Source organism: Podarcis filfolensis (assembly GCF_964270895.1).
Source record: "Podarcis filfolensis genome assembly, chromosome: 5".
Classification (NCBI taxonomy): Eukaryota; Metazoa; Chordata; class Lepidosauria; order Squamata; family Lacertidae; genus Podarcis; species Podarcis filfolensis.
The window spans coordinates 26,346,954-26,370,625 of NC_139608.1; the positions used below are offsets into that span (position 1 = coordinate 26,346,954).

General features: G+C 44.8%; 1 long non-coding RNA gene across 1 annotated transcript in view; it reads right to left on the reverse strand.

Moving 5' to 3' along the window:
* LOC310762520 overlaps positions 1-23,464 on the reverse strand; it is a 555,902-nt gene extending 532,438 nt beyond the window's left edge. The window contains exons 1-2 of the long non-coding RNA XR_014548056.1: positions 23,431-23,464; positions 11,997-12,531 (exon numbers count right to left, since the gene is read on the reverse strand). This is a non-coding gene — a long non-coding RNA (uncharacterized lncRNA). The remainder of the gene's footprint in view (positions 1-11,996; positions 12,532-23,430) is intronic.
* Positions 23,465-23,672: the final 208 nt, after the last annotated feature.

Consider the following 23,672-nt stretch of genomic DNA (forward strand, 5'->3'; position numbering starts at 1 on the left):
GTAAATAAGTTTGGAGGAAAGCCCCAAGACTACAGTGCTTTCCGAACGGAAATTCAATACGCTTTGGAATTGGAGAAAAATGACTTTGCTGATGACGGGGAGAGGGTGGCTTACATTGTTGGACATCTGCAGGATGGGGCGCGCAAATGGATCAGGCCCTTGATGGCAACGGGGAATGATGCATTGAAAGATCTTAAGAAATTCTACCAGGCAATGGACGCGATGTTCTCCAGCGAGATTGAGCAAAGCATGACACGAAGGGAGCTGATGGGGTGTAAGCAGGGGAGCCTGTCCATCAGAAACTACTGGTCGCGTTTTGCGATGTTAGTGCTCAAGCTCGGGTGGAACCTGGACTCTGAACCAGTACAAATGCTGTTTGAGGCAGGTTTGGACCCCGAAATGAAAGACGAGTTGTCCAGAGTGCCCCGCCCGCGGTTGATGGATGATCTCACAAAGACTGTGCTTGCGATCGGTGTACGCCAGGAAGCGCGGGCTCAGGAAAAGCGGGAGATAAGGGCGGAACGTTTCCATGGCAACCGCATTCCTGAAATGCTGAGGGAGCCTTCCCAGGTGGCAGAGCCGATGGAAATTGATGGAGCGCGTGCGCACGCAGTTTCAAATGCTAGTGAAGGCCGGAAAGGGGAGGGGAAGGAGTGGAAAACTACCAAGAAGTGTTTCCTCTGTCAGAGGCCAGGACATTTTGCAAAGGTCTGTCCTCAACGAAAGGCCTGGCAAGGCATGATGGGGGCTGCAGGCCACGACGAGAAGGGGGAGGAAGGGCCGGTGCAGGGAAATGAGAAAGCCTGGCTGCCAGCCAGCAGGGGCAGCAGCCAGGCCAGCGACCAATAGAAGTGCCCCAGCCTTACCCTCCCAAGGCAGCTATAGCCATTGAAGTGGTGCTAGAACTCCCAAATGGGCACCCAGTCAAGGTGGAGGGGCTGCTGGATTCTGGCAGCTCGTGTAATTTCTTCAGTAGAGACTTCGCTCTGGGGCACCAGCTCCACCTGTTGCCACTAGATTTTTCCTTGCAGGTGACCACCATTGATGGCAGGGAACTACTGGGAGGGGAAGTGACACACCAGACACCGCCAATGCGGATGAGTGTTTCCCGGCACATGGAAACCATGGCCTTTCATGTGGCCACGCTGGCGGGACCCCCAATAATACTAGGAATGAGCTGGCTGGCGCTACATGACCCAGTGGTGTCATGGCAACAGCGGTCGCTCACCTTTGGGTCAGCTTACTGTTTAGAACACTGCCTGGGAGGAAAGGAACCAAGAATGACTGTGGCCAGGGTGGCTGGGGCGGCCCTGGAGGAAAAGGGGCGGGTGCCACCACAATATGCAGATTTGAAGGAGGTGTTCAGCGAGAGAGAGGCGGATAGACTGCCCCCCCCACAGACCATATGACTGCCAAATCAACCTGCTTCCGGGAGCCCAGTTACCGGTGGGTAAGCTGTGCGCCATGTCCGATCGGGAGATGGAGGAGTTGAGGCAGTTTATTGACAAGAACTTGAAAAGGGGCTTCATAAGGGAATTGAAGGCGGTGGGGGGGAGTCCAGTGTTCTTTGTGGACAAAAAATCAACGAATCAGCCCAGACTTGTGGTGGACTACCGCCGTTTGAATTTGGTGTCAGAACCCGTGACTTTCCCAATGCCCAGAATCGATGATATTCTGACACGTGTGAGGCAGGGAAAGATTTTTACCAAGCTGGACCTAAGGGGGGCATACAATCTGATTAGAATATGGGAGGGGACGAATGGAAAACGACCATGTTCACCCACCTGGGGGCTTTTGAGCATTTAGTTATGCCATTTGGATTATAATCGGGGTCCGCCTGCTTTCAATCCTTCATGCACCATGTGCTGGGGCCACTGCTGTACAAAAATTGTGTGGCCTTTCTGGATGACGTCTTAATATATTCGGAGAATGAAGCTCAACACATCAAGTACGTCAGGGAGGTGCTACACAGATTGAAGAAGCATCAGTTGTGGGTCAAGCTGGAAAAATGCTAATTCCACACCCGGGAGGTCGAGTTCCTAGGATACAGGTTGTCAGACAAGGGACTGGCCATGGATCCAGGCAAGGTGAAGGCAGTGCTGGAATGGAAGGCCCCTAAAAACCGAAAGGATGTGCAGAGGTTCCTAGGTTTCAGCAACTTCTACAGGAAGTTCATAAGGAACTTCGCCCACTTGACAGCACCCATTACGGATTGTCTTAGTAGCAAAAAGAAGTTCGCATGGACAGAGGAGGCGCAGCAATCCTTTGAGAAATTGAAGAAGGCGTTCGCCTCGGAAGAGCAGCTCCTGCACGTGGATCCAGAGAAGCCCATGAGACTGGAGACGGACGCGTCCGACCGCGCGATTGGAGCAGTATTGTTGCAACCCGGGTCCAAGGAGAACTGGAGACCGTGCGCCTTTTCCTCCCGGAAGCTGAGCAAGTCGGAGCAAAACTACACGGTGTATGGCCAGGAACTGCTTGCGATTTACTCGGCATTTTGTCAATGGAGGCACCTCTTGATAGGGGCGCAGCACAAGATCCAGGTCCGAACTGACCACAAGAACTTGGAATACTGGCGGACCGCACGAGTGCTTAACCAGAGACAGATCAGATGGTCCCAGGAGTTCGCCAAGTTTTTCTTCGAGATACAATACGTGCCGGGAGGGGAAAATGTTAGGGCGGATGCACTCTCCAGAAAACCGGAATACATGGAGGGGGAAGGGCCTCCGGAGTCCAGGCACGTGTTCCCTGAGGACCGGTGGATGTGGGGGGGGGGGACGTTGGTAGGTAAACGAGAGCTAGCAAGGCTCACCCGAGACGATGAGTTTGCTCAGAAATCAGGGAGCTCAGAGGTGGAAAGGGAGACAATAGGGGGTTTTCGGAAAAGGAAGGGGTACTGTACTACAAGGGGGCACTGTATGTACCAGGGGAGACGTTGAAGGGCAAAATACTGAGGCAGCTCCATGACAATCCCACAGCTGGGCACTTTGGACAGCACAAGACCATGCTACTAGTTACCAGGCAATTCTGGTGGCCAAAGGTGAGGGAGGACGTACGAGAATATGTATGAGGGTGCGACCAGTGCCAGAGGGCAAAGGGGGAAAGGACTGCCCCCGCAGGGTTACTGGAACCCTTACCAACACTGGAAAGGCCCTGGGAGGTGGTGTCCATTGATTTTATGACAGATCTGCCCAAGTCAAGGGGGAAGACAGCAGTCATGGTAGTGGTCGATCTGCTGACAAAAATGTGCCATTTCGTAGCGTGTTCGCACGCAGTGTCGGCAGAGGAGACAGCCAGGCTGTTTGTGGACCACGTTTTCAGGCTGCATGGCACCCCATTGAGGGTAATCTCAGATCGCGGAAAACAATTTACTTCCCAGTTCTGGCGGAGGCTCATGAGCTTGCTGCAGGTCGAGGTGAGCTTCTCGACAGCACGGCACCCAGAGACCAACGGGCAGGCCAAAAGAGCGAATGGTATACTCCAGCAGTACCTACGCTGCTATGTCAGCGAGAGGCAAAACTATTGGGTAGAGAAATTGGCATTGGCTGAATTTGCGTACAACAACACTGAACACGTGTCCACGGGAATGAGCCCTTTCATGGCCAATTACAGGTGTCACCCCAGGGCTTTCCCAGGGAGGGGGGAGGAAGGATGGAGTGTACCTGCGGCCGAGCAATTTGCCAAAGAAATGGAGGCCTTACACCAGCAACTCAGGCTGAACTTGGAGAGGGCCAAGGAAGTTTACAAGAGGCAGGCAGACAGGCACCGTCGGGAGGGGGAGGCCATACGGGTGGGAGACCAGGTGTGGTTGTCGTCCCAAGGGTTGCCCCTAAAGGGAGGGTGCAAGAAGTTGCAGCCTAGGCGACTGGGGCCTTTTGAGGTAATACAGCAGATCAACCCAGTGGCATTCAAACTCAAGTTGCCCGACAGCATGAAGATACATCCGGTGTTCCATAGGTCCCTACTTTCACAGTACAGGGAGGGACGGGAATTCCCAGGAAGGGAGGGAGGGGTTACCACCCATCCGCGGGTAGAGGAGAGGGAACTCTGTAACGAAGCCACGGAAATACTCGATTCGAGGTGGCGGGGTCACCAGGTAGAGTACTTGGTAGCCTGGGAGAGAGAACCCAGGTCGGAAAACACTTGGGTCCCTGCTGAATCAATCGCGGACGGGTATCTGGTGGAAGAGTTTCACAGTTTGTTCCCGGATAGACCTAAACCATTAGCTAGATTCTGGGAGGAAGAATTCGGAACCACAGACGACGAAGGGGACTTTGTGGGGTTTCCTGCCTCCGAGGGGGAGGAAGGGGAGGTGTCTGAGGGAGAAGAATCAAACTGGGATGGGAGACCAGTTTTGAATCCTCAGAAGATAATGACAGTTCTTTCAGGGGGTTCCCCGCATCGTCGGTTGATGAGAGAGAGGATGAGGTATCGGAAGATCGTGCCGGGGGTGAGGGGGGTCCTGAGGAGGGGGTGGATGTCAGGGAACTGCCATCAGTACTGGAGGGAGAGAGTGAAAGGCAGAGGGATTCCAGAGAGCGTCCAGGGATCGGGAGGAGCAGCCCATCTTCTGGGGAAGAGAATCAGCGTAGCACCAGGGGAGAAGGGGGGCAGCTGGGGGAAGTGGCAAGGCGGTCTCATGACTCCTTGCCTGGGACCAGCGGGGAGAGTAGGGGTCCTCCGTTGCCCACGCCCTCCCTGCGCAGAAGGCTTCCGTGCAGAGAGGGTAGGCGGAGACTAGGCGTCAAAGACCTTCTTTGCTAGAAAAAGTTTAAGAAACGCCCACTCACGGACTCTGCCAGCGATTGAGTCAGCCACGGGTGAGTGGCTGTCCGGGCAGGAAAGGTTCACTTTGGCAACCCAGCCAGGTGTTTGCACCCAGCCGGGGAGATAGGCACCTGCTTACGCACGAGCAATCCCTAGAACCATTACAACACTGTTTTTAATTTTGATTCTGAGGTTGAAGATTTGAACTCTAAACTTGCCCATTAACTACCAGGATTGAATTTTGACATCAAAACTTGCAATTATTCACCTGGATGAGTTGATGGAGATGGTATTTCCTAAATTCGATTGCAAGTTTTCCTATGAGACGCTGTCAAATGTTGCTGCTGCCTCATGTTAGCTGTCAGATCCTACAAAATGTTTGCTGCTACATGTCAGATTCTGTCAAACGCTGACTGCTAAGATATGTCAGCTGTCAGATAATGTCAAATACTGACAGTCCTATCTCAATGGTGGAGTAAGGGCTTTCCATTTATGGATCCATCCATGCCATCTTTACTTAGTGGTTAAGAGCGGTAGTCTCGTAATCTGGGGAACCGGGTTCGCGTCTCCGCTCCTCCACATGCAGCTGCTGGGTGACCTTGGGCCAGTCACACTTCTTTGAAGTCTCTCAGCCCCACTCACCTCACAGAGTGTTTGTTGTGGGGGAGGAAGGGAAAGGAGAATGTTAGCCGCTTTGAGATACCTTAAAGGGAGTGAAAGGCGGGATATCAAATCCAAACTCTTCTTCTTCTTTAAAAGGATCTCAGATTGAAGGACTGGGAAAGGCCTCTGTCTTTGAGATGGGAAAATTGTTGCTAGTCAAGGTAGACAGAACTGGAAGAGATGAAGCAAATCTCTGGCTCTGTTTAAGACACCTGTATGTGTGCATATGCAAAATCAGATAGTGTTATATTGCATGCCAGATACTGCACAACAAAAATCCAGCACATATTTGGAGAGCAACCATACATCCAAGTCAACATCCAGAGAGGAGAATTTGGTTGATGGGCTGCTATTATGCTTGAGGGTTTCTCACAGACATCTGGTTGGGCACTGAGAGAACAGGATGATAGGCTAGATGGGCCATTGGCCTGATCCAGCAGGCTTGTTTTATATTCTTATGTTCCATCTTTTGTACTCATATCGCTTATGGGCAAGATAGGCATCTGGCTGGCTACTGTGATAACAAAACATTGGATCAGATATGCCTTTTGTCTGATCTAGCAGGCCTCTTATCTTCTTATCCAACCACAAAAGCTTCAATACAAAAAGGAAATTTCCAGGTGGCACAAAAGACACTTATGCACAATACATTTTTTTTTAAAAAAAATATTCATGAGTGTTTGAAGCATTGCTTCTCTCTACTAGTCCTTAAGTGCCATATTTCCACTTCTGCTTTTAGGCATGTTGGGACTGCAATGCTACGATGCCAATCAGATTTGGTTATGTGGCTGGTAATGTCACATAGGCAAACAAAGTCACATTGACCTTGCTTGAGGTTCACATATCCCACCCCACCCCATTTCCAAGGCAACTTGGCCTGTGCTTCTCCTTTTGTCATGCTATAATGAAATCACAGTGTGGGTGTGGCAAGACAGAATATGGCCTGGTCACCTTGGTAATGGGGGTGAATAATAATAATAATAATAATAATAATAATAATAATAATAATTTATTATTTGTACCCCGCCCATCTGGCTGGGTTTCCCCAGCCACTCTGGGCGGCTTCCACAGAGACCAAAAATACACTAAAATGTCACATATTAAAAAATTCCCTGAACAGGGCTGCCTTAAGATGTCTTCTGAATGTCAGGTAGTTGTCTATCGCTTTGACATCTGATGGGAGAGCGTTCTACAGGGCGGGTGCCACTACCGAGAAGGCCCTCTGCCTGGTTCCCTGTAGCTTTGCTTCTTGCAATGAGGGAACCGCCAGAAGGCCCTCGGCGCTGGACCTCAGCGTCCGGGCAGAACGATGGGGGTGGAGACGCTCCTTCAGGTATACTGGGCCGAGGCCATTTAGGGCTTTAAAGGTCAACACCAACACTTTGAATTGTGCTCGGAAACGTACACAAGTCCTGCCACCTGGTGATGATATGTTTAATTGCTGAGATAGCTTCATTGCACGGAGGTGAGCCAGGTAGCTTAGGCCTCCTTGCCTTGGTGACAGCAATGTGTTCCTTCCCTCGCCTTTCTTTTTTGTGCCTCTGTGATCCTGCACATCACTGAAAAGGAAGCACTTTCCAGGAGGCACCCAGTGGAAGGCACCCCCCCCCAAAAAAAAAAATCTCATGGAACTAGCCTACATCATTGTATCATTCCAGGCTTCATGCTGAAATGGTGGTTCTGACTGCTAATCGTGGAAAGAAGCTGTACTGCTGTGATTTGCCTTGGCCAAAAAAGTAGTAAAGTGATAAAAAAAATACACCAAAATGGCAAACCATCCCTGAACTTTACAGAATATTTTGCTTCTTCTCCTTCCAAAATTGTGCTTCTATTTTTTAGGTTCCTAAGCTCGTATCCACACACACCTCCCCCCACCCTCAATTATTTAAAGGTTCTAAGTAAGAAACTTTGGCTCAACTTTACTGCTAATTAAAGATCTGTCTAAATTAAAAAGTGACAAATAACCTACTTTTTCCAGTTAGATTCAAGATCATAAAGAAATATTGTAACCTGAGAGCAATTTGATGTCATCAAATATTACACTGACTCTTTGCATCAGCACTGAGAAGAAGAAATGGACTTGTCTTTAAAGGCTTTGGTGTATTTTCTCTTGTGAAGTTCCTTGTAAGCTCTCAGATGGAACTTTTACTGTAATGAATAATAATACAAACCTGTAGAGGGAGTGTTTTTGAAAAGTTTTGCTTTTCTCATTAATACATCTGAACAAAACATCCTGCTATATATGCAAGGACTTAAAAGATTGGGTAAATAGTTGTGCGTTGATCTAGCTAGGAGGGCATTTGAATACTCAAATCAGCATGCATGTTGCATGCTTTTTTTTTTTGCCCTGATACAGTAGTCAGGCCTTTGAGCATACTGATATATTGGCTCTTAGGAACCTATGAAGCACCTTACAGTGAGTCAGAACATCGGTCGATCTAGCTCAGTATCATCTCACCAAGGGTAGCTAACATGTGCCCTCAAGATCTTGTTAGGCAACATTCCCATCACCTGTGAGCATTGGCCATACCATCTGAGCTGATAAGAGTTAAGAGTCCAGTGCCATATGGAGGACACCTTTATGGCTATCCTTGGTCTACCCTGACTGACAGCAGCTCTCCAGGGTTTCAGGATAGGTGTCTTTGAGACTCTACCTGAAGATACTGGGGACGGAACTTGGAAACTTCTGGTTGCAAAAGATGTGTTCTGCTAGTGACCTAAATGGCCCTTCCCAGATGACTTTGATTGTCTATTTGAAAGGATAGAGAGAAGAGGTGTAATAAAAACCCCTTCCCAAGTCTTACTCTCCCCCAAAAGATCTATTAATTTCCTGATAATGCAACCAGGCTTACACATGATCATCTTTGGCTGCGGCATACAGACAGTATTGAATTGCAGCCATTATGTAGACTCAAATTCCCTAATCCAGAAAACACTGCAGTGTGTGTAATCCTGTTGTTTTCACTTTGTTTTTAAATGTATTTATCATGTAGCTCTGCATTTATTTATTTTTTTAAAAAAACTGTTATCATTGCAAAGTATGTGGAATGAATAGGCTTACCCAAGCACTTACAAGAGTGCAAAATGAGAGAGAGTTATGGCTTGCAGCAAACATTAAGTGGCAAAAAAGGGAGCATGACTTCTGTAAGCTCAGCATTGTATTTCCATTCTGAAATCTTAATGAGGTGGAAAATTAAGAGTGATAACATTGCAATGCGCTTGCTGTTTCCTAGTGCTCAAGTGTCATATTTTAGTAGTTCATCTGTCAAATTCCCTTGGCCAAGGTTTCTTGTTTATCTGATCTGAGTTTCTTTAAAATGCAAACAGTGATTATATGAACTATCCCCTGTATGCTTCTTCAGGATGGTGCTAGATCTTGAGGTGCTCACCTGTGAAGATAAGGATGTGAATATTTTATTTTCTAAAAATATTTCCCAGAGTAGGATTTGGTAAATGATGAAACTCATATGCTTCCTACAGGATCGTGAAACAGCTCTACTGTATTACCAAGCAAGACACTTCCAACATAAATCAAAAATCCTACTGGAACAGATTATAGATTTCTTTAGCATCAGCAGCAAATGTAATTACAGATCAGCCCTAACCGATAGTTCCCTTTCGGATTTTGTTTATGCTTTCTGCTGTACTAAAAAGGGATAGCAGTGTGACTGCTGCCAATTTTGCTTCTTAGCATTCCCTTTTTCTAATAGTTTCATAGATTTTTTTTTAAGAACAGAAGGAAATCGCTGTGATCATCTATCTATTTCCAAGCTGCTGCATAACACAGGCAGCACAAATTTCTCTCCATGATACCTGCTTTGCATGCAAAACACATTAGAGAAATAACTGTATGCTTCCATGCTTTTAGAAAAGCAAAGATTGGGTAATGAGTGAACAAGGTGCAATGGCAGAAGAGAAAACATACATTGAAAGTGATTATTTTAGTGCATGTGTACATGCACAGGCACCAAAGATATCACTGGTGCATGCATGGGTGCATTGAACTAATAAGCTGGTGGTCAGATGGTAATAATAATATGGACAACACACAACAGCCAAGAGTTCTTCCTGGCATGCTTCTTCTTAACTTTCTGATAACAGGGGCAGTAAGAATGTCTCCAAGTAGATAGCCTGGGTGCTTCCATGGATGTTTACAGTTACATCCAGTAACACTTTGTTCCACGGGAAATGATGTTCAGTCAGATTCAGCCAAAGACAATTGGATGCCTGAGATGAAGAATAAGATTATGGCCTCCATTTACAGAAGCCACTTGGTCCCACAGTTGATCAACAGCATGGGAGGTGAATAATAGAATCAAAGAATTGTGGAATTGGAAGGTTATCTAGTTATGTAGTCCAACCTCCTGCAATGCAGCAATCTCAACTCATACATCCATGACAGATGACCACCAAACCAGTGTGCATCACATAAGCAGAGCAATACATGTCTGTAACTGCTGAGGTGCATGATTGTGGAGTGGCCACCTTTCTGCCTGCTCAGTTAGTCAGGGGCCATTTGCAACACTGCTGTATGTGATGTGTTCAGTGAAGACCACTAGGCAAGGCAGCCAGCCAGACATCACTAGAGACAATTAAGCATCCCTGTTGCCAGGCTGCCAGCTCAAGATGATGATAATAGCCAGCAGGAGCAGTTCAGTCCCACCAGCATCCATCTCCTGAGGCAGCTGTTTCCTTCTGTCTAATGGTAGGGCTGGCCCTTTGACAACATTTGTTATACTCCTGCAAAATGCACAGCAGCATCCAGAACCTCAGAGTGATCCACACATATCTATCTTTGTTCCCCCTCACCCATCTTTCTAATAATGTGAATTTCACATCGATACTACAGTCAACTTGAAAGAGAAGCCTCCTTAACACTACAAATCCCTCAATCTCTCTGTCAGGAATTTTGAAACTCTTCTCTCTTCTTCTTCTTCTTCTTCTTCTTCTTCTTCTTCTTCTTCTTCTTCTTCTTCTTCTGGAAGTGCTGGGTGAGATCCCATGGACAGTAATACTAAAAGGAAAGGGAGTTCATGATGGCTGGGAGTTTGTTAAGAGGGAGATAGTAAAAGTACAACTTCAGGCAATACCAATGAGACGGAAACATGGAAGGTGCCTAAAGAAGCCAGGGTGGCTATCTAAAGAACTTTTAACTGAGTTAAGATTAAAAAAGGATGTGTACAAAAAATGGAAAAGGGGGGAAACCACCAAAGAGGAATTCAAACAAATAGCCAGCACGTGTAGACACAAAGTCAGAAAAGCTAAAGCACAGAATGAACTCAGGCTTGCTAGAGAGGTTAAAAGCAACAAAAAAGGCTTTTATGGGAATGTTCGTAGCAAAAGGAAGAACAAAGAAACAGTGGGGTCACTCAGAGGAGAAGATGGTGAAATGCAAACAGGGGACACAGAAAGGGCTGAACTCCTCAATGCCTTCTTTGCCTCAGTCTTCTCCGATAAAGAAAACAATGCCCGACCTGAAGAATTTGGAGCAAATGATTCAGTAGAGGAAACACAGCCCAGAATAACTAAGGAGATAGTACAAGAATATTTGGCTAGTTTAGATGTATTCAAGTCTCCAGGGCCAGATGAACTGCATCCAAGAGTATTAAAAGAACTGGCAGATGTGATCTCAGAACCACTGGCAGTCATCTTTGAGAATTCCTGGAGAACAGGCGAAGTCCCGGCAGACTGGAGGAGGGCAAATGTTGTCCCTATTTTCAAAAGGGGGAAAAGAGAGGACCCAAATAATTACAGCCCAGTCAGTCTGACATCAATACCAGGGAAGATTCTGGAGCAGATCGTTAAGCAAACAGTCTGTGAGCACCTAGAAAGGAATGCTGTGATCACCAATAGTCAGCATGGATTTCTGAAAAATAAGTCATGTCAGACTAACCTGATCTCGTTTTTTGACAGATTTACAACCCTGGTAGATGAAGGGAACGCAGTGGATGTAGCCTACCTTGATTTCAGCAAGGCATTTGACAAGGTGCCCCATGATATTCTTGTAAAGAAGCTGGTAAAATGCGGTCTTGACTATGCTACCACTCAGTGGATTTGTAACTGGCTGACTGACCGAACCCAAAGGGTGCTCATCAATGGTTCCTCTTCATCCTGGAGAAGAGTGACTAGTGGGGTGCCACAGGGTTCTGTCTTGGGTCCGGTCTTATTCAACATCTTTATCAACGACTTGGATGATGGACTCAAGGGCATCCTGATCAAATTTGCAGATGACACCAAACTGGGAGGGGTGGCTAACACCCCAGAGGACAGGATCACACTTCAAAACGACCTTGACAGATTAGATAACTGTGCGAAAACAAACAAGATGAATTTTAACAGGGAGAAATGTAAAGTATTGCACTTGGGCAAAAAAAATGAGAGGCACAAATACAAGATGGGTGACACCTGGCTTGAGAGCAGTACATGTGAAAAGGATCTAGGAGTCTTGGTTGACCACAAACTTGACATGAGCCAACAGTGTGACGCGGCAGCTAAAAAAGCCAATGCAATTCTGGGCTGCATCAATAGGAGTATAGCATCTAGATCAAGGGAAGTAATAGTGCCACTGTATTCTGCTCTGGTCAGACCTCACCTGGAGTACTGTGTCCAGTTCTGGGCACCACAGTTCAAGAAGGACACTGACAAACTGGAACGTGTCCAGAGGAGGGCAACCAAAATGGTCAAAGGCCTGGAAACGATGCCTTATGAGGAACGGCTAAGGCAGCTGGGCATCTTTAGCCTGGAGAAGAGGAGGTTAAGGGGAGATATGATAGCCACGTTCAAATATACAAAAGGATGTCACATAGAGGAGGGAGAAAGGTTGTTTTCTGCTGCTCCAGAGAAGCGGACACGGAGCAATGGATCCAAACTACAAGAAAGAAGATTCCACCTAAACATTAGGAAGAACCTCCTGACAGTAAGAGCTGTTCGGCAGTGGAATTTGCTGCCAAGGAGTGTGGTGGAGTCTCCTTCTTTGGAGGTCTTTAAGCAGAGGCTTGACAACCATATGTCAGGAGTGCTCTGATGGTGTTTCCTGCTTGGCAGGGGGTTGGACTCGATGGCCCTTGTGGTCTCTTCCAACTCTATGATTCTATGATTCTTCTTCTTCTTCTTCTTCTTCTTCTGGAAAATCAGGAGCAAATGAGAACTCTTCTTCATCTACTTTAGTACTGCAATTTTAGTGAGCTACGTATAACATCATATCACTGCCATGCAAATTTTCAGAAGTTACAATTATGCTTCTGCAGAGCTTCATTCTATGGGCTGCCTGTGAATTATTTCTTTATGTTGTATCAGTCAGAACTGTAAAATAGTTATGAATGAACCTTCTTAAAAAGGCAATCAAGGTGTCATATTCACCTTTCTCTTTTGAACATCTCACAATGTGAATTTTGTTAAAGGCTGTTTCAATATTTGACCCAAATTTTGTCATCATGTTGCATAGCCCAACCGTTCTCACTAGCACTTTTCAGTCATTCTGGCATTTCTGACCTCCACACATTCAGTGCAAATATGAGCATAGATATCATGCATGTACATCTATTCATGTAGGACACCCCCTGCATGATCTGGAGCACCGGAATATCAGATCAGCAAATAATGCAATAAAAATTATATGTGGGCAGATTCTATGCAAAACATCAAGATTCCAGGAGTGTGGATGGCACACACAATCCTACTTACTCCCCTCTATGCATTTGATGTACAGTCTGAGACGTGCCGCTGTCTAATCAGGTATATCTTCCCTTTGCCTAGCTTTTGATGAATTTGACTGAGAAACTGAATTCTTATCTCAAAAAAGTAATCACACTTCTAAATTCCTGCACTGACATCTCATAAATGTTTCTTCACAATATTAACTCTGTATCTGCACAGTGTATGCAAAGCAGGCAGTATTGGAATTCAACAAAAAATACTGTATTTTTCGCCCCATAGGACGCACTTTTTCCCCTCCAAAAATGAAGGGGAAATGTGTGTGCGTCCTATGGGGTGAATGCAGGCTTTCGCTGAAGCCTGGAGAGCGAGAGGCATCGGTGCGCACCGACCCCTCTCGCTCTCCAGGCTTCAGGAAGCTATCCGCAAGCCTTGCAAGCCCGGCAGGAGTTCCCGCGGGCTCACAAGGCTTGCGGGCAGCAGCCTGCAGCCCGAAGCACGGGGAGCCCTCCGGAGGGGGCCCTGTGCTTCGGGCGGGTGTCCGCAAGCCTTGCGCGCCCGGCGGGAGGTTCCGCCGGGTGTGCGAGGCTTGGGGCGGCAGCCTGCCGCCCAAAGCACGGGGAGCCCTCCGGAGGGCACCCCGTGTTTCGGGCAGGTGCGCGCAAGGCTTGGGGCGGCAGCCGCGGCTGGGGGGGGGAAATAATTTTTTTTTATTCATCCCCCCCCCCCCAAAAAAACGAGGTGCGTCCTATGGGCCGGTGCGCCCTATAGGACGAAAAATACGGTACTTACATTGGACCATTGGATTGAGACTCAGATTATCACTTTATGATTTGGCTTTTCTAGGAGGGGCAGTCCAGATAAATGTGATTCCATTTAGCAATCGTATCGAGCGTACTCTCTATCTGAGGAATAAGAATATTCTGCTTTGTAGATTTGTATTATTTTCTGAGAATAGTTTCTTATAACTTGCAATGTTTCAGTGAAGAAATTTGTATAATTGGAGGGGTTTTTTGTTTGTTGATTGACTGATTGATTGATTGATGTGTTGTGACTATTAGCCTTCATAAACTATGATAAAAAGTGTGGTGCGACTATCATGAGAAACGTCGTAATAATAGTAAAAAGCATGCATCACAACATAGTAGCCAAGTACTGCTTCTGAACTCTTAAAAGGCAGGATTTCCAATAGCTAGCACTCAACACACATTGTGAAAAATACTATTTCCCTCTCCTGCAGTGCCAGGAGAAAGATTGGTGCATTGCATTTATCTTCCCAAGTGACAATGCCTTCTTGGTTTTGGTGTGCTTTTGCAATTACGTTAAACGCTTTTATAACAAATGTTTCTGTCTCCCTCTTCTATTTGATGTTACTTTATAGATTTGAGAAGAAAACAGCTCTTTGAAAAACAATTACCTGAATCTACACTCTTCACAGCTTTCAACTCCTAGTCTGTAGCACCAGGGGCAATGCTGAACAGCAACAGACAAGCAGTGTACAGATAGTCATTAAGAAATGCTCCACTGCTAGAAGAGAGACATCCCATAACTGCAGTTCATCCATCCCACTATTTTATTAATCTTGTTTTGGGTAAAGGTTAGTATTCAAAGAGATACATCTGTGGGTCTATCACAAATGCTTAATACAGAAGTCTTTCTACTTTGGTTTGAAAGGCAACATTCCTCTTGTGGCTGGCACCTCTCTTAACGGAAGCAGTATTCTCCTCCTCTACAGCGATCAGTTCTCACATCACTCCAATGAGAAAAGCAATGTGATTGTATGGGGATATAAATGTCTGCAAAGTTCTCCTGGAAAAGTCTTAGGAAAGAACTTCGGGGGCTTCTTAAAGCCTGTCTCAAAGAGAGAGAAGTTTACAAACCCTTTGAATTCTTCTTCAGCTTGTCTTAAAATCTGAGTCAGAGAAGAACTGCTGGAGTCATTTTGCAGGGGTTCCTTCACTGGAGTTTTCCACTCGATTAGCTTGTATTGTGAGTGGGGACTCTACTGGGGGCAAAATCTGAGACTGGGGAACAGAACCCTATCTTTTTGAAGACTAATCATATGATGTAGGGTAGTTGTTGTTGTTTAGTTGTTTAGTCATGTCCGACTCTTTGTGACCCCATGGACCAAAGCAGGCCAGGCACTCCTGTCTTCCACTGCCTCCTGCAGTTTGGTCAAACTCATGCTGGTAGCTTTGAAAACACTATCCAACCATCTCGTCCTCTGTCGTCCCCTTCTCCTTGTGCCCTCAATCTTTCCCAGCATCAGGGTCTTTTCCAGGGAGTCTTCTCTTCTCACGAGGTGGCCAAAGTATTGGAGCCTCAGCTTCAGGATCTGTCCTTCCAGTGAGCACTCAGGGCTGATTTCCTTCAGAATGGATTGGTTTGATCTTCTTGCAGTCCATGGGACTCTCAAGAGTCTCCTCCAGCACCATAATTCAAAAGCATCAATTCTTCGGTGATCAGCCTTCTTTATGGTCCAGCTCTCACTTCCATACATCACTACTGGGAAAACCATAGCTTTAACTATACAGACCTTTGTTGGCAAGGTGATGTCTCTGCTTTTTATGATGCTGTCTAGGTTTGTCATTGCTTTTCTCCCAAGAAGCAGGCGTCTTTTAATTGCGTGACTGCTGTCACTATCTGAAGTGATCATGGAGCCCAAGAAAGTAAAATCTCTTACTGCCTCCATTTCTTCCCCTTCTATTTGCCAGGAGGTGATGGGACCAGTGGCCATGATCTTAGGTTTTTTTTTATGTTGAGCTTCAGACCATATTTTGCACTCTCAGCTTTCACCCTCATTAAAAGTTTCTTTAATTCCTCCTCACTTTCTGCCATCAAGGTTGTGTCATCTGCATATCTGAGGTTGTTGATATTTCTTCTGGCAATCTTAATGCCGGCTTGGGATTCATCCACCCCAGCCTTTCGCATGATGATTTCAGAATATAAGTCAAATAGAGACAATACACAGCCTTGTCGTACTTCTTTACCAATTTTGAACCAATCAGTTGTTCCATATCCAGTTCTAACTGTAGCTTCTTGTCCCACATAGAGATTTCTCAGGAGACAGATGAGGTGATCAGACACTCCCATTTCTTTAAGAGCAGGGTGGTTAGCAAATGACAATTGGTGTGCATTGCCTGCAACTATGGCCATCTTCAGGTATTAATTCAAGGGAATGGCTATAGGGAAGAATGTACTTCAGCATATCCCCTTCACTGTTTTTGTCATCATCCATGGGTTGGAGGGTTACCTTCTGAAGCAGAGGGCACTCTGCTCCCATGCTTCTGAAATGTACAAACCTGCAGAAACAGAGTAGGCTTCCTGATTCAGAACAGGTCTTTCAATTCACAGAGGACCAGAAAAACAGCAGTGGCGTGGAAGCTGTGTGTTCATCCCCACCCCTTGCAATTACTTAACACAGATTCTATATACTCAAAGAGGACTCATACACATGTGCTCTGTGTGTGCGCATGCACCAATTCTGGTCCTTCCTATATGGCTTCTCCCACTTTTGTTTTGTCCCCATCCACCTCTGATATATGGCATCTAGAAGTTGGGCCATGAGGGATTTTGTTTTTGGGGATTAAAAAAAAAGTTCTGCTCCCATGATTTAAAGTGTGTGCATGTGGTATCTTAGTTACACAATTCCCTGATTGTTTACAGCCAGATCTTGATTTTTAATAAGGAAAAAAGCCTTTTTTAAAAAAAAGAGAAGCAGAAAGAATGGGAAAAGCCAAGTACCTTCTCACTGCCATGGTAAGGTCTTCCTGAAATGGCTTTGGTAGCTGACTCACACTTCTAAAGTTTGCCAGATGCAAATTAGTATTGCTATTTGATTTTTATTTATTTCTGCAAGGTAACTGGGGAATTAGGAGAGGCCATTAGGGGTGGAGAGAGTGCTGCTGCCCGCAGGCTGTGCTTGCAATCTTCCCACAGGCATCTGGCTGGCCACTGTAAGAACTGAATGCTGGAATAGATGGGCCAATGGCCTGATCCAGAAAGCTCTTTTTAAATTCTTAATTGGTCCAAACCCAATGCTATATTCAATCCAAAAATGTGTTGTTCTTATTCAGGAATAGATCCCAAAGAGATCCCAAGTTTACGTGTGTACAGGATTGCAGCTCCGGTTCTGCTTGTTGACATTTCCATCATACTCTGTTAGAACTGCAGTGATTGAAAAGAAAGGAAGAAAGCTTTCCCCGGATGCTGCATTCCTTCCAAAAGCTCTACTTATCACAATATGACTCTAATGGCACAGTTTCTTCCTTCCGAACAATCATCACCTCAGTGGATTATACACCAAGAAACTTCCCCTGAAATCATCTCTCTAGAGACAAAGATTTGATGCAACCAACTCATTTTACAGGGAAGACACAATTAAAAATAACTTAAAGAGTGCTTATAGTAGAGTGTAATTTAAAAACAAAAACCGCATAGGCGTAAACTGTGTAGTAAACAACCCTGATTGGTACTGGATCATTGCAACTACATCAGCCAACAGGGGGCATTCCCAGTGATGGAAGACCCACCATTCCTAACCATTGCTGGGAGTTTTAGTCAAACAGGACCTGGACCTGTCTAAGGATTGTATGGGATTCCTTCGCTGTAGCTCTCTAGCTCTAGCTCCAAGCAGCCTTGCATCACAGATATATGTACTGCACACAGGTCTACATACGAGTCTACACATGATCTCAATCCTTTGTGTGTGTTCCAAGCAATCATAAACACAACAGTTTATCCTTGCACATGCAACAAATCTATCCTGTCAGCTCTACCTGTGTCCCTCAAGAGTTTACCACACTTACCTAGAGCAAGGGGATGAGAAGTTTGAAGGAAATCGGTTGGGGGGGCTGCTTAGGTATATCCTAACCCTCTGAGGAGCAGGGATGTAAGGAGACTAATTTTCATTAGAAACCTGTATTCATCATAACCAGTGCTATTCCCATTATGTTTCTGCCCAGTACTACATTATTTGTCTCGCTGTCCACTATTTTCCCAGGAAAACCCACTCTTTACTGCTAAATTGGAGCAAACAGCAATTCAGGTTTTCCACGGATTGCCATTTGCTCCAATTCAGTGGTAAAGAACAGGTTTTCACAAGGAAGGTGGGGGGTGGGGGTGGAAGTTGTCAGACATACCTGGAAAGCCCAGACTTTAAGTGAGGATGAGCCCTAAGTTATGTAAAATCTATTGACGTAATCTACTAACTTACGTGCATTTCAGTGTTAAGGAAATGTCAGAACAATTGGGGGGGATTATAAATTGTTTCTGCACTTAAAAATGGCACAACAATGATGTGAATGAATGGCAATCATTACTGATTTCCATTCCTGACTGCAGACCAACAAGAGAACGGCAACATTTTCCACTTCCTCTTTTTCTTTTTTCTTTTTCAATGTAATTCTCCAACATCCTTACTAAGGAGTCTGTTGTCAGAAGTATCTCTTCTGGCTTTGGGTGTGTGTATGAGAAATGCATGCATTAATGCTCACGAATCCACGTGAGAAAGACTGGGGAGAATTGATCTGTCTGTTCCTTAGGGCTACTGTCACAGCAGCACTCTGCATCTAAGGATTCCTGGTACAGGACCACAATACTATTAAATTTAGAAATAAATAAAAAAAACCTAAATATACAAAGCACACTACAACCACACTTTACCCAACCTCTAAAATATCACAAATGCAATACATAAGCATGGGGAACATGAGAGAGCTGTCCGTGGTCTGTCTTCAGACCTTGAAAAATCCCATCAAAATTAATTTCCATTTCTCTTAAATTCCAAATTTCACGTATCCTTTATGAAGCAGCTGCTGTGGAGCAGATACCTACAGAGAGCTTGCATGGCAGAGATAATTAAAAGACTATACAACTGCTCAATTGTCTCCTGGAAGCATTTTGCAGAGTATGGATGAATGCAGATAAGCAGTGGAACTTTTGATTTTTGGAGGAGGGAGAGTTTTTGCTGAAAGCAAACAGACTTATGCAGTGTACACATCAGAATGTGTGATGAATCCCTACTCCCTAAAACTAAGCTTGATCATTACTTTTACATGGCATTGTCTGTTAACTTCTTGAATGGTAGCCTTGCTTTGCGTTTGTGAAATTTGTCCGGCCATTTGGCAAAGGCTGCTTAAGGAGTACGCTTCCAAGAACTTAAATTTACTAAGATTCACTAACCATTTTTACTATCTCTTGAAGACAAATTATTGCTCCTGAGTCTTTGGACAAAGAATCTTGACCTCTCCCTGCCTGTCCATTGGTCAAAAGGATATGAATCAATAAGAACAGACTGTTCTCCTAGATATATAATGGCGTCGATTGGAAAGATGGCTCTCTAAAATAACTTGCCAGGGGCCTAGCACCAACAGAGCAAATAATTTATTCTTAGGAAGCTATAAACTGACACTATGAACCAAATTAATAAAAGATAAGTTAAAAAAAAAATTGTTTAAATTCAGTCCTGTAGATCAATCTTTTGAAAGCACATAAGAAGACTCCTACACAATTTAGGCCAATTCCCTTTTCTAAGATGTATTCATTATTTTTGTTCAAATGTTAAAAGCATTTCTAAATTGCTTATTTTTTTAAAGAAAAGGAGCATACAAAAATACAAAGCTTTAAAGCAGCCTCATAAAAACAGAGATAGAAGATAAACTCTAGCATGGCAGAGCCAGTGTGGTGTAGTGGTTAAGAGCGGTAGGCTCGTAATCTGGTGAACCGGGTTCGAGTCTCCGCTCCTCCACATGCAGCTGCTGGGTGACCTTGGGCCAGTCACACTTCTTTGAAGTCTCTCAGCCCCACTCACCTCACAGAGTGTTTGTTGTGGGGGAGGAAGGGAAAGGAGAATGTTAGCCGCTTTGAGACTCCTGAAGGGGAGTGAAAGGCAGGATATCAAATCCAACTCTTCTTCTTCTTCTTCTTCTTCTTCTTCTTCTTCTTCTTCTTCTTCAGACAGATTTCTCTGGATAGCGCATAAGGAGGGCATGGAGACAACAGCCTTCTCTTGCTAGTTTATGAAAGAGTACACATTTCTCTCTCTTGGCTAATAACCCTTTGTGATGTCCCTGGGGTCCAGCAGAGGTACCTAGGGTCCTAGAGGTAACTAGGACTAAATAGATCCCTAGTTGCCCAGCCTGTCTCACCAGAAACTTACCCAAGGAAAACCACTGAGACCAGTCTCACTGTCTCTTGAAGTGTAGAGTAGTAGGAACCTCCTGAAATATGCTTAATTGTAGATAAAGCCTTAAGGTCAGTGAGAAAGAGGAGGATAGGTTTGAGAAGATATTGGATTATTTGGGTAGGTTTGAACAATTTGGGGCAAATAAATGTTGAAAGTTAAATAAACCTTGTGGAGGAAGGAGTGTTAAGGTGTATAGAAGTGTACATAAGGTTGATTTGAATATGTTATTATTGAATATTATTGAATTTGTATATTATTGAATATGTATATTATTGAATATTGCATACCCAATGTATCAGCTGCCTGGGGGGTTTCACTGTTTGTATTTTGGTGGTTGGTAAAAAATAATTTTATTTTATAGATAAAGCCTAAATGCCAGGTTATGTGTATCAATTGGAAATCCACTCAGAACAAAACACATCAAAAATTTGAACCAGCTACTCAATTTGTATAGGGAACATTACAGCCAGGAACTGCAGTGATTCAAGAAAGCATTGAAAGTAATGCATCTAACTAATAAACTGACCCAACATATCTGTAAAAATACAATTAAAAATCAGAGGGCATCTAGTGCAGTTCATTACAATTGCTATTAATGCGGTCCGCCAAGACCCTCAGCAATTTTCAAGCGGTCTGTGGGGGGAAAGTACAGCATCAGACTGTACTCTTGATTACCCCTTTGTTGCTGGCTAACGAAAACGAGGACAAAAAAGGAGCTACAAAAGCTTACCATTTTATTTGTCAGGATTCCACATTATGCTGCAGTATGCTGATTCAACTGGATCAGGAGAACCGGCGAAAGAACCAGGAGTTGCTGTTGCAGTGGGGCAGGGGTTGCAGGGAAGGGAAGGACATGACAAGGTTGCAAAATTGGCAGTACTAAGATAGGCCTTAGAGGAGGCACATCCAAGGAAAAAAGGGTTGCATTGTCCATATGCCACCCATTTAACCTTGACGACAGAGTTCAGAATCCATGCACATGTTTGTTACTTAGCTGCTTCATTAACAGGATTGTATCCAAACTTAGCCCAGGTCAGCTGCAGATTTCTCTGATAGGGAAGAGAGTATCTGGAAACTAGGTTGCTCTTAAGGGACACAGCACAGTTAACTAACTGTACCTGGATGCAACACAGGGTGGATCTGTAGGAGCTCTGGGGGCTTGTTTTATTAGCCTTGGAGTGGACCCCGGTCAAAACACCTAGATACCTCTACCAGATTAAAAAAAAAATCCACTGTGGGTCACATTGGGTTCTCATATGACTCTTAAAAAAAGCATTTAGCAATTCTTCCTTCCACCTTTAGTGACATACATTTTCTCAGCCATCACAACACTTGTCAGTGCTATTGACAAATAAGCTCCCTTATCTTCACACAGTGGTCTTTTCTGCTCCAGAAAAGAAAAATCTCCTCTTCCCTAACCCAAAATAGATCCTCGGTGCTAAGAACATGAATCATCTGAAGCTACACACAGAGAGCATTTTTCCCCCTCTGACTCTTATTTCAAATTCAACAGGGGGCACAGCAAGAAGCTTATAGCCGAATCCAACGTGAAGCTGACCCTCCAGAACTACTAAGACTGCAAATGCATTAGGTTAGGGTATTTTTAATTGATGCATTGACTGATTTTTTAAAAAGAATTTCTAGAGTACACGCCATCCAAATGGAGGCCAGGGTGATGCTGGGAAATCGCATCAGGAGACGGCTATCGTGCTCATGTGCTGCCTCTGGGCTTCCAACAGGCATCCAGCTGACCACTGTAAGAACAGAATGCTGGCCCTTCGTCTGATCGAACCTGGTTCTTCTAATGTTCTTAAGCATAGAGGCAACATAATCTTCTGAGTAGGCAAACAGCAGCTTTGGAGAAATTCAATCAGGGGGAAAATGTGCTTGCGGACCAGAAAACAACTTCTCCTGGTATCAAAGAGCAGCAATTATATTTTTCAAAATGAAAGAAAGGGTCAGATTTGTTTGTCGTCCTCACTTTGAAAACGGAAACTGCATCGAATGGAGGAGAGGGACTTGCAATCATTAATGATCTTCTTTCCCCCACTGTATTCAATAATTAAAAAATGATAATGTTGCTGGAAACTCATGGTTAGAGTTGATCATAGGGTTGCTAGGCTGCAAATGAGAGAATGTGCAAATGAATTTAAATTCCCCAGTGCTGTAGGAGACAGGGGCGCCCCCCGCAGTGCAGTAGGAGGACAAAGCAGTTGCTGCTCAGCTTTTCTTTCCCAATTTGTTTTTTGTTGCACGCACGCACACACACACACACACACACACCCTTCTGTCTGCTGACAAAAAGACTCTGTGTGTATTGCAGAGCAGGAAAGTGGGGTGTTAGTGAATGATAGAAGCATGGAGGAACTTGATGGGGGAAATTACCAGTTAATGACTACTATTCAGGATGACTGTTTATTTGTTATCTCCAGTGAATCACAAGCAGGGAACATGTTTCAGTGCGCAGTTCCCGCTCTGGGGCTTCCCATATGCATCTGGTTGGCCACTGTGAGAATAGGATGGTGGACTAGATGACCCCTTGGCCTGCTCCATCAGGCACTTCTTATTCTCTTATGGTTTTGTGGTTGCCCTGTTGCAACTTGGCATTGTACATGTGCCTTAAACAAAAGCAGTGAGCTATGCTTTTTCAGTTATTCAATCATTCCACAAAACAAAATCAAATGCAAGCAATAAAAGCCACTTCCCTAAATATAGAAGGAACAGAAAGAGCAAATTAGCAGATCTGCCGACATGCACAGTATTTGCAAAGAATTACAATGCAATTGAGGTCATGGAGACTTGGTCTATTTTGGGGAATGGCTAGAATCCCGAGTTACAAAATATCCCAAAAGCAATGAAAGGCAGACTCAGCAAGTTTGGATTCTCTGCAATCAGAGAATCAGAGATCTGAAAAGAGGGAGGAAATGCTTTATAAAACTTCTGAGTAATGGAATTGCAAATGCAAAGTCGCTGGGAATGACAGCTGGGCGAAAGAGAACTGGGTGGAAGTGTGAAGTCTATGATAGAACGAGGCCTGATTGTGTGTGAAGTCATCAAGCACTGAGATGCTTTTTGATCAAGTCTGCTAGGCCCTAACAACAACCCTCTGCTTATTCTTGGTTTTACTTTCAGGGGGATTTAGGACTGAGATATCTTTATACAGTGTGTGTGTGTGTGTGTGTGTGTGTGTGTGTGTAATGCAAAGTTACAGTTTCAGATAAAAGAATGAACGTGAGGGAAAGAGAGAGGATATCAGAGAAATTCAGAGGAGTAATTGAATGAAGCAGAAACTTACAGCAGGAAATCAATATGGTTGCTCCTGCTGTGTTTATCTATGGCTAAGCAATAGGTGGAAACATGATCAAAGATTCATCCTTGAGCATTCAAGTAGTTTAATGGTGGA